Below are 17,074 nucleotides of genomic sequence, written 5' to 3'. Positions count from 1 at the left end.
TTCAGATTTGTCAAGAGTTCACTCGTGTGACCACCAAGGACCTGATGGGAACATTTAAAGCTGCCCTTGAGATGTTGACCCCTCGTCTGCTGAAATTGTATCGTGCCAGGAAGTGCGCCTTTAGTCGAGAGATGGAAACCCTTTTGGAAATGCTTGACAAACAGGTTGTTATATTTACTACAAGGCCCTTTCTTGGTAACACTTTACAATTTGGTTCGTTAGTTAACATTAGTTAACTACATTAGTTAACATTAACTAATAATGAACTGCACTTATACAGCATTTATTCATCTTTGTTAATGTTAATTTCGACATTTACTAATACTTTATTAAAATCTTATTAACATGAGTTAATGCACTGTGAACTAACATGAACAAACAATGAACAGCTTTATTCATTCTAGATTTGAAGCTTTCGTGACTGCAATGATTCATATTCTCAGGTTTTTTCGGTAAAGTCACGTAGGTAAAAACATTAAAATTAATGAAAGTAAAATAAAACAAAACAAAATAAAATTCACGACGTTTCGGAGGCAACACAAGTCTCCGTCATCAGGTGGGACCGTCACAGCCGAATTAGCTGCATCAAGTGAAGCAATGATTCAAGATGTAATCCCTTATAAGCAAGTTGAAGGGAGGTGGAGAGGGGGGGGGAGAGCTTATCAGGCTGTGGTAGCCAATGAATGGAAACGTATCGGGAGGGAGGAGGAGCGGTGATCAAAGACTGCACGCAGTGCTCAACACAATGAATGGAGACGTGTCGGGACGGAGGGCGAGCGGCGATCAAAGACTGCACGCAGTGCTCAACACAATAAATGGAGACGCGCCGGGACGGAGGGCGAGCGGTGATCAAAGACATCACGTAGTGCTCAACACAATGAATGGAAACGTGGCGAGCGGTGATCAAAGAACAATGAAGAGATTACTGTTAAACACTGTGGATGTTAACACTCGGTGAAGTAAATTAAAATAGTGCCTGTCAGATAAGATGGTCCAAAAAGTGTAATTAAGTCTTTTTTGCGTGGTTAATAACATCTTTCCAGTGATTACTGAGTTTGTACCCATCATCACGGTTGAAATTATGTCTGTGTTTGTATATTTGTATGGCTTCGTGTACAAACCTTTGATGGTAGCCCGGAGGTTTGCAGAGAACCTTGGTCTCGGAAAAGACAATTTCATGAGAGCCCGCCGAGTTGTAGCAATGATCGGCAACGGCCGAAGAATCAGTTCTGCCGTGTTTCAGATCTGACTTGTGCTCGCGGACACGATCAGCAACATGACGTTTTGTTTCTCCAATGTAGCAATCACCACAAATGCAACTCAATTTGTAGACTCCAGGATACTGTAAGTCAGGAACGACATCCTTCACAGATGGAATCAGATCACGGATTTTATGCACTGTACTGAATCGGACTTGGATCTTATGTTTGTTTAGAATTTTGGAGATCTTTTTGGTCACGCCTGCTATGTATGGTAACGTGATAGTTTTGGTCAGAGTTTCATGTGGTTGTTTCTGTGTGGTGGGAGAGACAGCTTGGCGGATAGTGCGGTCAGAGTATCCGTTCATCCTGAGGGCCCGATGTACATGTCTTAATTCATCAGTCAGGTGGTGTTGGTCAGAAATGCCATGGGCTCTGTGGTATAGCGTTTTGATGAGAGAATTCTTTTGAGATGGGTGGTGGTGGGAATCCGGTTTCAAGTAGGAATTTGTGTGGGTGGCTTTCCTGTAGACAGAATGTCCCAAGGATCCGTCAAGCCTCCTCTTAAACAGAATATCCAAGAATGGTAGTTTACCGTCTTTCTCCACTTCCATGGTGAATCTGATAGATGGGTGTCTAGAATTGATGTGGTCCAAGAAGTGGTTCAATGCTGGGAGGCCATGTGGCCAGATGACAAAAGTGTCATCCACATATCTCTTCCACAGGGAAGGACGCAGGGTGGATGTCTGGATGGCGTCTGATTCAAACTTTTCCATGAACATGTTGGCTATAACTGGTGACAAGGGGGAGCCCATAGGGGTACCCTCATTCTGTTTGTAGAAGGTGCCATTCCAGGTAAAATAGGTGTTGGTGAGGCAATGCCTAACCAGCGCAGGTACATCAGAATTCAATCCATGTTGGACTAAGTCCTCAATTATTGTTAGGGTGTCCGGTACTGGGACTTTGGTAAACAAAGATACTACATCAAAGCTGACGAGGATGTCATCAGGAGATAGTACCATGTCCTTAACCATAGAGACTAATTGGGTTGAGTTGAGTACTGCCGAAGAGGTCTTGCCTGTGAAGGGGAGCAGAGTATCTGATAGAAAACGGGCTAGTTTGTACGTCGGAGAGTTTATCGTCGACACGATGGGTCGTAGCGGGGTGCCTTCTTTATGGATTTTGGGAAGACCATAGAGTCTGGGAGGTCTTGCCGCCGATGGTTTTAGAGAGGGACGTTTGCTTGGTTCGATTAGGGAAGTCGAACTCGTGATGATACTGTTGGTTTTTGTCGTTAGGCTTTTAGTGGGATCGTTTTTAATTTTGGAGTAACTCCCATCATTAAGCAGGTCCAGGATTTGTTGTTGTATGAATCTTTATCCATGATGACCGTGGCATTGCCCTTGTCTGCCGAGAGGATGACTATATCATCTCTCTTTTTTAAATTCGCGAGTTCAGAGCGTTCGTTTTTGCTGATGTTACTAGTGGGTTTCTTAGCATTCTTAAGAATAGTAGCTATTTCAGCTCTTGCTACATCCGCATGGATGTGTCCTATGCCTCTGAGGGCTACATCAATCTGAGAAATCATATCCTCTACTGGTATATATTTAGGGGTGACGGCGAAATTTAGTCCTTTGGCCAGTACCGTTTTTAGATTGTCAGAAATTGGAATGTTACTCTGATTAATCACGGTCTTGTTAACATCCAGCTTTGCGATGTGTGGCTCTGGTTTCTTTTTAGATAGGAGGTTGAATTTAGAAATCAGGTTAGCTTTGCATTTGGCTGACATTGAGTCAGCAGAAGCAGAAGTCATGTTATCAACGTGGTTCCAATCAGAAGGTGACATTTTTTGTGTTAACATTAGATGTGTTTGTAAGAGAGTCTTGTCTAAATTATCGAGTTCAGATCGGAGTAACCTTATTCTCTCCGAGATTAGTGATAGGCTAGCTTTAAATAAGATCTGTTTGGAGTTCGGTGAGGACACAGCAGCGGATGTGAGTGTGAAAGCGATGGGTATTACCTTGTTATCGCGGCATCTCTTGAGGAAGGCCAGCGTCTCGAGAAGCTGTGACTTCTTGTCTCGTTGTCTGTTAAAAACTCTAACAGATAGGTGGAATTCCTCCCCGTAGAGGGCATTAATTCTAGATTTGAAGCTTTCGTGACTGCAATGATTCATATTCTCAGGTTTTTTCGGTAAAGTCACGTAGGTAAAAACATTAAAATTAATGAAAGTAAAATAAAACAAAACAAAATAAAATTCACGACGTTTCGGAGGCAACACAAGTCTCCGTCATCAGGTGGGACCGTCACAGCCGAATTAGCTGCATCAAGTGAAGCAATGATTCAAGATGTAATCCCTTATAAGCAAGTTGAAGGGAGGTGGAGAGGGGGGGGAGAGCTTATCAGGCTGTGGTAGCCAATGAATGGAAACGTATCGGGAGGGAGGAGGAGCGGTGATCAAAGACTGCACGCAGTGCTCAACACAATGAATGGAGACGTGTCGGGACGGAGGGCGAGCGGCGATCAAAGACTGCACGCAGTGCTCAACACAATAAATGGAGACGCGCCGGGACGGAGGGCGAGCGGTGATCAAAGACATCACGTAGTGCTCAACACAATGAATGGAAACGTGGCGAGCGGTGATCAAAGAACAATGAAGAGATTACTGTTAAACACTGTGGATGTTAACACTCGGTGAAGTAAATTAAAATAGTGCCTGTCAGATAACTAACATTAACAAAGATTATTCATATTAACTAACATTAACAAAGATTATTAAATACTATAACAAATGTATAGTTCATGTTAGTTAATACATTAAATAATGTTTAATAAATGAACCTTATTGTAAAGTGTTACCCTTTTCTTCAGTTTGTCCACTAATATTTAAACCATTAATCAAGAAGGAACTACCAAGCTAGCACTCTGCACTTTTGATGGAATATAACTTAATAATTTTTTTGCATCAGCTACATTGGTGAGCGAGTTCCATCTTGATTGTCTATTTAATACAGTAATATTTAAAGGATACGTTCACGGTTTTGCACTTTGAGCCTCCTCTGTGGGTTGATGAAATAGTGTTTGACACCCGAATTTTGACTATTGGTCCAGTCTTGAGCTTTTGGCTGATTTAGAATCGGCCCTGCCATGCTTCAGAATGGCTAGCTACATGCATTCACAAACCTGTCTTTAAATCAACCCTAAACGTTCGTTTTCAAAGATGTGCAACTCACCGATTGGTTAGTGGTGTTCGTTGAGTGTTCGTCAAACACTCTATTTCAGCCAAGATAAAAGTGCAAGGGCTCAAAGTGCAAAATAGTGAACTTATCCTTAAAAGACAAAAATAAACACTAACAAACTAACAGAGCCTGCAATTATTTTATCTGCCTACATGCACAATTGTAGAGATGGGAATACAAATGGAACCAAGTGCACATACAGGAGTACATTTCACAGAGCTAAACAAAAGTATTTGTTTGTTTTTATATTCTTCCAAAACAGACATCTGACATCACAAGTCATCGCAGACAGGCAGCTGTGGAAGGTCTTCCCATATTTCTGCGGGAGAATACTGAGAAGCTTTTCTCTAGATGCCTGGTGAGTGCAGCTTGGAAGACCTTCAGCTTTTAGTAGTGTTGTATAGCAAAGAGGCCATACACAAATAGACATCACTCTTTATTGACTAGTTTTCTACAGGACATTATTTCAGTGGTGTTTTTGTTTTGTCAGGCAACTGATGCAGATGACAAACAGGTGAAAGGCATCAAGATGGGGGTCCTCACAGTGCTTGATGATGATGACGACACAGTCATTAATATTGCCCTTGTGTTGGAGGAAACCATTGTCCTGAAAGACATCCCAGACACCCCGACTGCGCTTGCGTATCTTTTTGGCTTGCTTTATGCCCTTAACATGGAGTTCCCAAAAGACATCAAGTATACCTGTGAAACTATCCAGCACATTTTCATGGAAATGTCCACCAATTGCTCACAGCGTGTCCGGAGCTTCAAGACCAAGCTGTTAAACCAGTGATTCATTTTCCATGGGGAAGATTTATTTTATCATGTTTGTTCATTTATGTTTGGATATTTTGTAAGTCTTCACATGGACCACCTTATAGTTTTTATGTTGTTCTTTTATTTTGACTAAAAAAAAATCTGTTATTTGTAGCTGTCATATAACTGTCACGAGAATATTGATTGTTTCTCAGTAGAAGCAAGCTGTGTTTCACAATTACTGTTATAGCCTGCGTGTTTGCATTTTTGGCTAATTTCAAAGTTCAGATAATTCAGAACGTTTAGACAATTTGGCTTTTTCAGCTGGGGATTTACACATTTCTGAATTAATACTTAGGCACTATACAACTGTTTATCGGTCATCTTTGACAATATTGCATTATTTGTAAGGTCTCAACAAGAGTCGGAAAGTAAAAAAAAAGATGTATTTGCTTTGGGTATAACTCGTTTACATTGCCCAATGCCCATACTGATGTCATTATGGAATTGTAAAGCTGTGCCAAAGTCGTTCAAATAAACATGCATAAATTAACAGTTTTACTGTCAGTGGATGATTTAGTGTGTGTGTGTGTGTGGGGGGGGGGGGTAATTTAAACTCAAAATAGTAAGCTTTTACAGACTTAAAAGTTCCAGTAACTTGAACTAAAAAAACTTAGTTGTACGAACTTGAAAAACTTAGCTGACGCAACTTAATAATTGTTGTTCTTCAAAACTTAAAAAATTAAGTTGATATCTTCAACTCAAAAATTCTGTGCAGTCGGTTACCTTGAAAATTTGAGTTGAACTAACTTAGCTGACGCAACTTAATAATTGTTGTTCTTCAAAACTTAAAAAATTAAGTTGATATCTTCAACTCAAAAATTCTGTGCAGTCGGTTGCCTTGAAAATTTGAGTTGAACTAACTTTTTCTTTTTTACAGTGTGTATGCTGGCATTGTATATTTGTTATCAAAGTATTAATAAACTGCTGAAAGTGGGGGCGGCAGCATTGTGATGTGTTGGGTTCCAGTGTTCAAGGGCTGGCTGCATGCACGGGCGTGTTTTAGTTTGTCACTTTCGCCGACACCAGTTCCTTAGGTCGTCAACCATTTACCATCCTTCAGTTCCTGTGAAGGCAATCACAAGCACCACTGCAATCCGTTGCTTATGAGCAGCGACCATGCACCCCGACTCCCGACCTCCATCCCTGGATTCCCCGACCCTGCACCCCATAAAGCCACCACTCTTGTCGGCAGGGCGACCACTGCGAGAGGCACTCGCCCAGAGGCTACACAGGCGCATCCCTCTGTTGTGGTGGGGTTTGTCATCATTGATAGAACATGTTGCATTTGAATGACTGTTCCCTTTAAGAGAGTGCTCGCAGGATCCCAATATTGTAGCATGTGTAGTGGGTTCTCAGTGAGTCAGACGACGTAGTTGAGGCACACTCTTTTATTTAACCAAAAGCCGTAACAATACTTGAAGGGGTAACGGCCCCTTCACCCGTACTCAATGGGAAACTCCCCTAGCACTATTCCCTGACTGTCCTATTCCCAGTCCTCCGCTATGAGTGCTAGGGGAGGCTATCTGATCCGGCCCTGGTCAAGCACGGATCCCGGCACCCAGCTAACCAGACCGTGCTCTTACAAGAGCAGCGGCCCTGGAGCTCTTGGGGCCGCGCCACTGGCTTGCCCTGCTCAGCCCTGACAAGGACAGCGAGCCAGGGGAGTCCCAGGGCCTATTCTGCCGGTCTTCAGTCTTCTCTGGTAAGCTTCTAACACTGGCCCCGAGCCCTCTGGCTCCCCGCCTTTTATAGGAATCCTCTCCGAGGGGTGGGGCTATGGGGGATCACAGCGCCACCCATGGCCCCCCAGGGTTAACCGATGCGAACGTGGATGTAGACACCCGTGTGTGGGTGCAGACACCCTTGTGTTTCTGTCCGCCTTTCTCCCCGTAACAACCCCTACACATGTATGGACTCCCAGAGGCATAGAACAGCAGCGGATATTAATGACTGTAATATACTGATGAGTCCTAGTGAGGACGAAACTATTCTACAGCTCGCAGTTGCGATGGGCGCATTTGTATCTCTTAGTTGGAGGCCTAAACATGAATACGGCCACGCATCGATCTCTTGAGCTGGTGGTCTGGACAAGGCTGAGAGCATTGTGCGTGCACTGCGGTGGTCACCTGACCCGCGTGCAAGGCACCATGGGAGTCGTGCCCTGGTGCTGTTGCTCCGCGTGTCGCTGTCGCGCTGTTTACACACGAGGGGGGCTCGTGCGCCTGGCTTCATCCTCGCTATTCGCGTCTCCGCGTGGCCTCAAAGTGCACCGAACCTGGCACAGGCTCCGTAGTGACGTCACTCCTTAATGGGACATCGCAAACTTTTCCGTGGACCAAGCAGCCCCCCACCCTGGTGACAAAACCCATTCACTGCTCTCTCAACACCAGTAGTGCAACATTATTAATATTTCCGGTATATAAAAACAAGTTTTTTTAAACGCAGCTGTGTACTTTTTGGCATTTAGATCTTAGGGTTAGAGGGTAGTTTAATGAGGGTAGTTTACGTAACTTAAGATTTGTTTTTAAATATCACGAGTACAATAGAGGGTACTTCATAGAAATGTAAACACTTCTGCGAATTTGCAACAATACCACAATAAACGTGCATCTCTGGAGACCACCTGGAGAAGATTCCAGGCACGTGTTGACAATGATGGCGAACAAGTGGAGACTCTTTGACTTTGTGAAGCGATTAACATTACATTTGTTATCATGTTACAGGGTATTATTATTATCCGTTCTTTTCCAATTAAAAACGATAGTCCCATACAAGTGTTACCATTTTGTTTGAAGCACCCTGTATATTAATCGATGTACGAAACAAGGCGCGTATCGTCTACGTTGCCACGAACCCGCATTGGCATCGCAGCCCGTGGAGCAGCTGGAGGGGCGCGGCTGAGGCGGAGTTGTGGGCGTCACCGCGCGCCGCGTCACTGCCTCGCAGCCAACGAGTGACGGAGCGCAGCCCACAGGAGGCGGGGCTGTAACACAGGCCCCGCCCCTACTTATATCGGCAGAAAGTAGGCGTGGCGTTAACTGAGGGGGCGTGTTTTGCCATATATGGTCGTGACTCGCGGCTCATTGTATCGATTCCGCTCGGTCGATCCGGCACCCAGCTCAAAGTCGATCTGGCGGCCATCTGGGGAATGTCTCCGATTTGTGTCTGCAGTGAAACTCCACGCGGTTCACGGAGCAAATAAAACGACACCCGTCGAGTGGGCACCGCGAATCCGCGACGCCGATCGTCTTCCCGCGGATAATTGAGAGTTGATTTGTACGTTTCTCTGTACAGCAACGTGCCGCTGTGGTGTTTTTAGATCTGGTGGGGGGGGGGGGGCATGTGGTGCACGTGGAAAACCAATTTGCATGCGCCTCGTGATGTAGTGACGTCCCGGGTGCGACATAATGACCACGGTGGGGTGGCGATGACGGGGAGCGGTGGTGCAGTGGCTCGCTCACTGTAGGCTTTGAACCTGGCACCCCACCATTGATTTCGGGCCACGGTAAATACCACTCGAGCCTGTGTCGAACCACTCTCATGGTCACTCAGCCTTCTACAAGTCCCTCATGCAGTGTGCACTTTGGAGGTGAGCAATGGTGGATTTACACGTGATGGGGAGTGTGGTGATTGTGGATTGGGGTTGGTGGATGATCAGCAGTTGTAGCTGCAGGTTCATTGTCATTTTTAATCTTTCTACAATCATTTTCATCCATCTACCACAAACACCGTCAATATGATCATTTATCATCACAATTACTATCTTTCTCATACATTATTTTGAAACACTATAATTGTCATATCGCGATCATATTTAACCTCGTCTTCATCATCCCATCATTGGTATCATTCTGCACTTGCTGTTGAATTACAGCGATCCGACCCAATGGACGTGAAAAGCTCATTGAAGCAGTTTAACTCACAAGACATTATTCTTTGGTTCTTTCGGTAAAGTCACGTATAAAGATAAAATAATAAATTAAATAATAGAATACTACGACGTTTCGATTGCAACACAAGCAATCATCATCAGATATAAAAGAAATAGCAACAAAAATCTAACCAGAAAACTATATACAAACATATAAGCAGACAGACATCATAAAGATACACACAGAGAGAACACGTATCGGCACAAAGAGAGAGGTCGTCTCTGTGACGGGGCCTTAAATATAGAGAGGGGGCGGGGGCGGAGAGAGGGAGGGAGCAGAGAAAAAATTAGCATGTCAATGAGTGGACAACGACGTGGTACAGTACGCAAGCTTGAAATTTAGGAGAAAGACACACTAAAATTAAATAACTTAGTAAAATATCGAAATGTAATGTAATGCAACACAGAGTCGGTCAACACACAATTAACGCATAGCCCGGTTGATTACGTATTTTAAAGATTGCTAAGTTAGAATTTTAAGTGTGAAAATTCCAAAGAGAGGACACAGGCAGAGAGAGAAAACAAAAAACCAGAGAGAGAGAAAAAAGATAAGCTTAAAACTTCCCCGTAATTTATTATTTTATCTTTATACGTGACTTTACCGAAAGAACCAAAGAATAATTCCTGCAGTCACGAAAGCTCCAAAATTAAGATTGAACCACTTCTACGGGGAAGTTTTAAGCTTATCTTTTTTCTCTCTCTCTGGTTTTTTGTTTTCTCTCTCTGCCTGTGTCCTCTCTTTGGAATTTTCACACTTAAAATTCTAACTTAGCAATCTTTGAAATACGTAATCAACCGGGCTATGCGTTAATTGTGTGTTGACCGACTCTGTGTTGCATTACATTACATTTTGATATTTTACTAGGTTATTTAATTTTAGTGTCTTCTAAATTTCAAGCTTGCGTACCCTACCACGTCGTTGTCCACTCATTGACATGCTAATTTTTTCTCTGCCCCCTCCCTCTCTCCGCCCCCGCCCCCTCTATATTTAAGGCCCCGTCACAGAGACGACCTCTCTCTTTGTGCCGATACGTGTTCTCTCTCTGTGTATCTTTATGATGTCTGTCTGCTTATATGTTTGTCTATAGTTTTCTGGTTAGATTTTTGTTGCTATTTCTTTTATAACTGATGATTGCTTGTGTTGCAATCGAAACGTCGTAGTATGCTATTATTTAATTTATTATTTTATCTTTATACGTGACTTTACCGAAAGAACCAAAGAATAATTCCTGCAGTCACGAAAGCTCCACAATTAAGATTGAATCACAAGACATTAGTCACGCATTTTCCATGCAACATTTTATTTTAGCGTATAAACCTGTGCCATGCAGATAACGCATCGAGACGCATGTACACTCGTCAGTGAATGTTGTGACGTGGAAGAGCTGCAACATGCTGCTGCACAGCATCTTGATGGCACTCGGGGTAAGGCGCCATCCCCGTGCCCGTCGCCCGTACAGCCTGCGGCTCGCCCCGCCTTCGCTACAGCGCTGCACATCTCTCACGGAGATCCACGTCTCGTACGAGAATAGAAACAAAGTTTGTCTGGCTGGATTCATGTCTGGCTGGCGCGCGACCGGCACGTGGCCAAGTGGTGACATCACCGCGCACATCTGCGCGATGACGTCAGTGGCATCGAACATCGTTGAGCCGGGTTCATGCATGCTGACATCATGTCCCCCCCCAACCACCCACCAGCCTGCTACCATAGTATCATTGTACTGCATCAGACACAAGTTTTGCTTGCTGGCTGGCTGACTGAAGGGAGGGGTGGACGGATGGGCACCTCCAACTGACATGCGGGTTGATACTTATGCAAAAACGAAACGTGTGTAGCCTATGGAATGTTTCAGACATGAATATACTATAGGATATCCACAAAAGTAACTCGTATGACTCGTTTCAATAGTCAGTATGAGCTTTCTGTGTGTGTGTATATATACTGTTAATCAAATCAAAAAGGTTATTTAGACAGCTACAATATATCAATATCAGTAGATCAAACTATCAAATGTGCAAAGTAAAAACACATTTTCCTTTTAAATATTTGATTAGTACGTGGTTAGTCAGCAAAATGCAATTCAGTTAGGAAATAGATAATAGATATTTGGTAAAAAATCGCATATGGTAGTTATGGTATATATATTATAAGGCATCGCATTCAATAACGACAGGGAGAGAAAGGAGAGCAGTAACTAGTGGGACAAGCCTACTGAGCACTCTACGTGAGGCATTCACTAGAAACTTTGTAAATGGGGTTCATAATAATAGAGTAAAGAACTCAAAGGAAAATAATTATGGATTTAGATCAAGGAGAGACTGCAGTTACCTGATCTTTATACAAAGTAGAGTTGGGGGTATGGGGAGGACCCCAGCATTTGCTTCGTAGACGTTAAGCAAGTGAATGACTGGCGAGGTCGCAGGTAAGATAGTTAAGTTGGCTGATTAAGCACCTGTATTGTAGTATATAGGCCTGTGTATGAATAGAAGGCGAGTCATCAGAATGGTTTGATGTTTGGACAAGCATTCATCAAAGTTTTATTTTGGTCTCCCACTTTGTTTAACGTTGTGCTGGACTACGTGTTCAATGACAATATGAATGGAGTTAGCACAATAAAACACCCATGGATCAATGCAGCTGAGATGAATGTGTGGGACTTGGTGCAGACAGAAGCGAATTTGTTGGCTAGTACCGTGGCTGGAGCTGTCCAGCTGCATGTTGGCAGTCGTGATTAACTGCAGCTGGGCATTAGGATCTTAAGGTGTAAACAGTCACGAGACAAAGTTAATGGCTATAGTTAGACATTGGGCTTCTACAATAGGGTCGCAGGAGGAAATAAGGTTAAGGTGGTAGAGGACTTTGTGTACTTGGGCAATAACGTCCACAATGCATGGGGGTTGTGAGAATGAGGTTAGGAGGCATATTGCTTCAGCAGGCCAGGTGTTTGAAGAGCTGTGGATATCACTTTGGTAAATAAAGTAAACAAATCTGGCCATAAACGAGATATAATGGTTATTTATGTAGAAGTGGTGTCTAAATTATTGCATAAGTCAAATAGATGGATTATATGCAGTTTAAAAATAAATTGTTGGCATTTGAGTACAGATATCCGAGACCAGCACGATGAAATGTATGAGCAATGCAGCATTCCAGAAGAGAACATGCCAGGTCTATGTTGTAGATATAATCAGGCAAAAGCTATTGTGCTAGATATGGCACGTGTACAGGAAGGAGGAGTCCTGGTTTCTGAGGCAGAGCACTGGAGTGGTCTCCATACATCTGGCGACCAAGGGGAAGACCGAAGGCCAGGTGGTGCGATCCTGTTAAGGTAGATGTTGGAGGTATCGTGTCTACTTTACAGCGCCTTCAGGATCTGGCAGAAGGTATATAGGATTGGCAAAGTGCTGTGGCATCACTTGCTGTGCCCGTGATAGCATCTTGATCTGGAGACAAAGTTATATTGACAAAAGTGCCTCTGAATTAAATAGTTGATTGTAAGATGGTTCATTGATGTCCTCTGTGAAGATACCTTTTTAATGCAGTAAACTAAATTTTACTTCTTCACTTAAGTTTGTATACTAGAGAACGTAGAACATGGCCTTATCTTCTCAAAGTTTTCCAGACATTGATTGCTTATGTAGATATATTTGTAATAATGTTAAAATTAACTGAAAACTTTCTGTGCATTCAAGAATGTAGTTTTGAATATTCAGAGTGCTGTATAACACAATCTATCTCAGAAGTCCTGTACAGGCTGTACATCATAGGCAATGGGACCATCCATAGAAAATCCCACAAAGAATTTAACACGCTCAATGCTCTTGCTCTTTCGCAGCTGTCCAAGGTTTACTGGGCGCACAGGGATCTTGATCGCCTCATTGTTATCGTCTCCAATATTGGATTTGTGATCCAGAAATATATTTCCTTCATCGTTGGTTGATCCGTGCACTCTGACTCATGAAATGGAACATCTGACAGCTCGGATATTATGCTGTGATGCAGGTTTCTGTGGCTTTCTGCATCATCAGCATCATCAGCGAGAAGAAGTATCGGGGTGTAGATATTAGGGTCAGCCTCTGCATACTTTAGCAGTGTTTTGACTTGAATGGCAATTTCTCTGTGATCATCATAGTTGTTTTTAATCACAGCACACCTAAACCTTTTCCTGAGCTCCCACAGGACATGCCATGCAAGTGTTGTTCCTCCACAGCCAGGATGGTGAAACAAATTCACCATTTGAAGGCATCGCTTTGACCTAAGTGCATCTTCAACGTTCTGCTTTAAAGCACGAAACGGCTCACGTTTGATGAAAGGCTTTCTTCGCTTTTGAGAGAAATAGAAGTTCCACGGACAGACTTTTCCTCCCTTGTAGTAGTTTTCCTCAATACTTCTTCGAAAGTCGTCAAAACCTTTCTCATCTCCTGCACTTTGGTCAAACAGCAGGAGTCCCCCGTGGACGTACGCAGAAAGCGCTGTCTGCTTTTTTACGCAGCTTTGATCTTGAAAATAGTTGAGTTTACGTACTCTAAACTCATAACACGAATCGATTTATGTCCCAAGTCAGTTTCGTCAACTTTTGTCTGTGCAAGGTTGGCCCAGCTCTCGTACGTTGCCACGTTTTCTGTTATCAACATAATATCAGCAAGGCCCTGCATTTCCTGATGAAAGTAGAATTTTTTTTCCATCATTGGGTCATGAGGGACAGAAAGACAACAAGAAATCTCCCACTTGGCAAAAGGTCCTTGTGGCACAACAAGCTAACCAACCTGCTGTGGTTTCCACTACGCTTTCTCTGAAACTCTTTTGCATCCATGGCTTTGTTATTGCCTATGTCTGCCCTTCCATTGCAGAATATCCAGCTGGTTTGCTTGTGAAGGTTACGCTCCTTGGCTAATGTTTCAATGTCAGAATGTTCACGTTCTACAAACTGCCAAGGAAAATGCAAATTAAGTGATCTATCAGGACGGACACGGCTGTACAGTTCAGAGACGTTAGATTCAGGGTCAAAATCAAGGACAACCAATTGATTTCTTTCACAAATTCAAGATGTTGAAGTTGGCTTTTGTCTGCTTTGTTAACCACCAAAATGTAGGAACTAAAGTAGAAATTATCGAGTGTCCCTTTCCCCCCTGTTATCAGATGAGTTCGTTTTTTGCCTTCATCATCTGGCTTACGAACAATCTTTTGGTTGGTTTCGGCCAGTTTTCTCTGCTCATTCTACTTTTTCACATCTTCACAATGCGTCTCTACTCTTCTTTCCACTGTTCCAAATTCTGTGTTGCCAGAATATCCTTAGAAGTTGCACCGTCTCGTTTATACACGTGGTTCTCTTTATCTGCTTGCCATTTTCCATTAACGTGCTTCATTTGCTTTATTTAATAAACATTGTCTTTGCATATTGTGCTCTTAGAGATAACATCGACTTCAATCACATATGCACCAAGACTTGTATGTTCAGGCAAAATGACCTCCACAAATCTTGGAGGTCGTATGCATTCTTTAGCATCTTTGATCCTGTCTTTCTGGAAGTACTTTGATATGTCGTTGTCGATCGTATCAACAAACTTGCTCTGGTCTTCTACGTGGACACCGGTAACTTCACCGTACCCGTACCCGCTCTTCGTGTCTCCCACACCAAAGTGTATGGTGCCGTTTGTCCTCCTGTTCATGCAGCCAGCAGAGAACCTGAACACGTCATTACAGTATTTCTTCATCTTGGATTCTTCATCAACGTTGCCCTCACAGGCAAAAAGCTTAAACTCGTGAACCGGATCTATATAGTTTGTGATTCCCGTTTCACTAGGCAGCACACTTCCTCTGATATATCTGTGTGAAGTGTAATGGTGATCAAATGGGCATGGTGAGCAAATATTCACCTGACTTTTGCTGGTGTTTTGTTGGCTTGAATCATCAACAGCGGAATGCTCCTGTGTCCCCACCTCTGCAGGTGGTCTTCTTCATGTACGTGCTGTGCTATGTTCGTGTCATCACCATCAACCACATCACCCGGCTCTGCCTGCTTCTGATCCGCACACTTCTCTAGCTGTTGCTCTGTGCCTTTTTATTTATTTTCTTGTTTTCTTCGGAGGATTTTCTTCAGAGTTTGAGGACTCGGCTTGTGTGCAGCTAGGAGAGAGTTGTGCCCCCTTTGTTTCATGGTGGCTCTGAGTTTTCTCCGAGGCTTCATCATCGCGTGCAGGTGTTGTCGCTACGTGGTTATGGGTGCTGGACGACTTGGGCTGGGACTTCTTCAGGTATTCGTCACGCGAGTCTACGAGTAAGGATATTTGTAGCGACTTGAGACCAAACTCCTTGAGTTGTTCACGCTGTAGCTTTACTAAAGAAGGCGCTGTTAACTCTTCCTCGTGTAATTTGTTGGCATGTTGCTCTTTCAACTTAACTTCGTGAACCAACCAGTGGCGAACGTGGTCTTCATTCCAGTCTTGCATACTGGAAGGCAGCTTCACATTCTTGTCATCACCCTTTCGTCCTAAATGTGAAATTGAAAAAAAACGTTGAAGATTAAAAAAATAAAACCTTTACATAAAATATAAATCTGGTACATTCAGGGTGTGAAGTAAAATTGCATCTGGCGATGGTGTCACCGAATTCAAGAGAGTTGAGGAAGGCCACAGGAAGCCACCTGAACCTTCTCTCGGTATGGCTCAAGAAGCCGAGTGGTGCTGCTGTCAGGTGACCAGGGGCAGTGGCATCTGAAAGAGGCAACTCGAGCCATGGACCTGCCCTGGGCCACAAACGTTGAGGTGGGCATTTCGTTATTTTATTTCACTCAGTACTCGGTTTTATAAACTACTGTGAGCTAAATACTAGATTTGTGTGTTTTGCAATTTGTCTTTGATTAAATTATCACAAGAGAAATGTAGTGCAGGCCGGACAACCGTAAATTTCACAAACCACAGTAACATGCATCATGCAAAAACATCACATACTGATGATTCCTAAAAAGAACGAAACTGAGCCTGGGCCGCGCAACTCACGTGCTGTAGTGGGTTAGTGGGTGATGGAGCTGTCGTCGTAGGGGGTCATGTGAAATTGTGACGTCTTCTTCTCAATCGCGTCCTTCCACTCTGAAACCCAACACACCACGTGTACAGACTCACTTCACAGTGGTAGCGATGCCTCCACAGTGCCTGTGCCAGGCATGGTGCACTCTGATGAGTAACAGGGCAGACTCCGGTGATATGGGTTTGCAGCCTGCAGGAATTCTAATGAGCCCCCACCACAAAGCAAATGCATCCCAAACAATCTACATGCCTACAACTCGTGCCATCCACACGAGGACCAGTCCCACAGCTTGCTGGAGCACGGCGCTCACTGAGGCCAGTGAGAGCCTCATACGGCACCAGCGGCAGCTTCTCAGCATCAGAAACAAAGAGGCCGCCCCTTACACCATTGGGAGCGACAACGCACAGCTGGCTCTGAGCACACAGCGCAGATACAAGTGTAATAACAGCCATAGAGGGTTCACTTGCGGATTGGCTTGCCGGTCCCGTTTTGTAGCCAATAAGAGATGAGCCAGGGAGCATGGCCTCGGCGTGATCACGGCATGTTAGCAGGGGTGATTGGCCTGGCCAATCGGGGCCTCAGCTAATGGGAAGCCGGATCAGAGGCGTGGTCCCGGGATTGACGGAACCATCGGGAACGGTGAACGCTGTCTACGGAGGATTGGCTGGGGGGTACCACGTGACGAAGGGATTAAGAGGGAGAGAGCAGTCGGAAGCAGACTTGGGAACGGGAAGAGCAGGAGTCACGCGCGTACGGGGGCTCTGGGTGCCACGTGCGCGGTGGGGACTTGGCAGGAAGTCTGCCCTCTTTCCGTTGTCTGTCAGCAACGGGGAGTGTGTGAAGTGTAACTGTGGAAGTT

General features: G+C 44.1%; 1 long non-coding RNA gene and 1 pseudogene across 1 annotated transcript; one reads left to right on the top strand and one right to left on the bottom strand.

Annotated features, from left to right (window-relative positions):
* Nucleotides 1-5: 5 nt before the first annotated feature.
* LOC144738506 (uncharacterized) lies at nt 6-5,747 on the top strand. The gene is made up of 3 exons (XR_013589276.1): nt 6-164; nt 4,701-4,796; nt 4,929-5,747. It is a non-coding gene; the product is annotated as an uncharacterized LOC144738506 (long non-coding RNA).
* A 7,043-nt stretch (nt 5,748-12,790) lies between these two features.
* LOC144738510 (sterile alpha motif domain-containing protein 9-like) lies at nt 12,791-16,667 on the bottom strand (annotated as a pseudogene).
* Nucleotides 16,668-17,074: the final 407 nt, after the last annotated feature.

This window comes from Lampetra planeri, unplaced genomic scaffold (genome assembly GCF_965212315.1).
Source record: "Lampetra planeri unplaced genomic scaffold, kcLamPlan1.2.h2 scaffold_103, whole genome shotgun sequence".
Lineage (NCBI taxonomy): Eukaryota > Metazoa > Chordata > Hyperoartia > Petromyzontiformes > Petromyzontidae > Lampetra > Lampetra planeri.
This window is presented reverse-complemented; position numbering and strand designations above follow the sequence as displayed.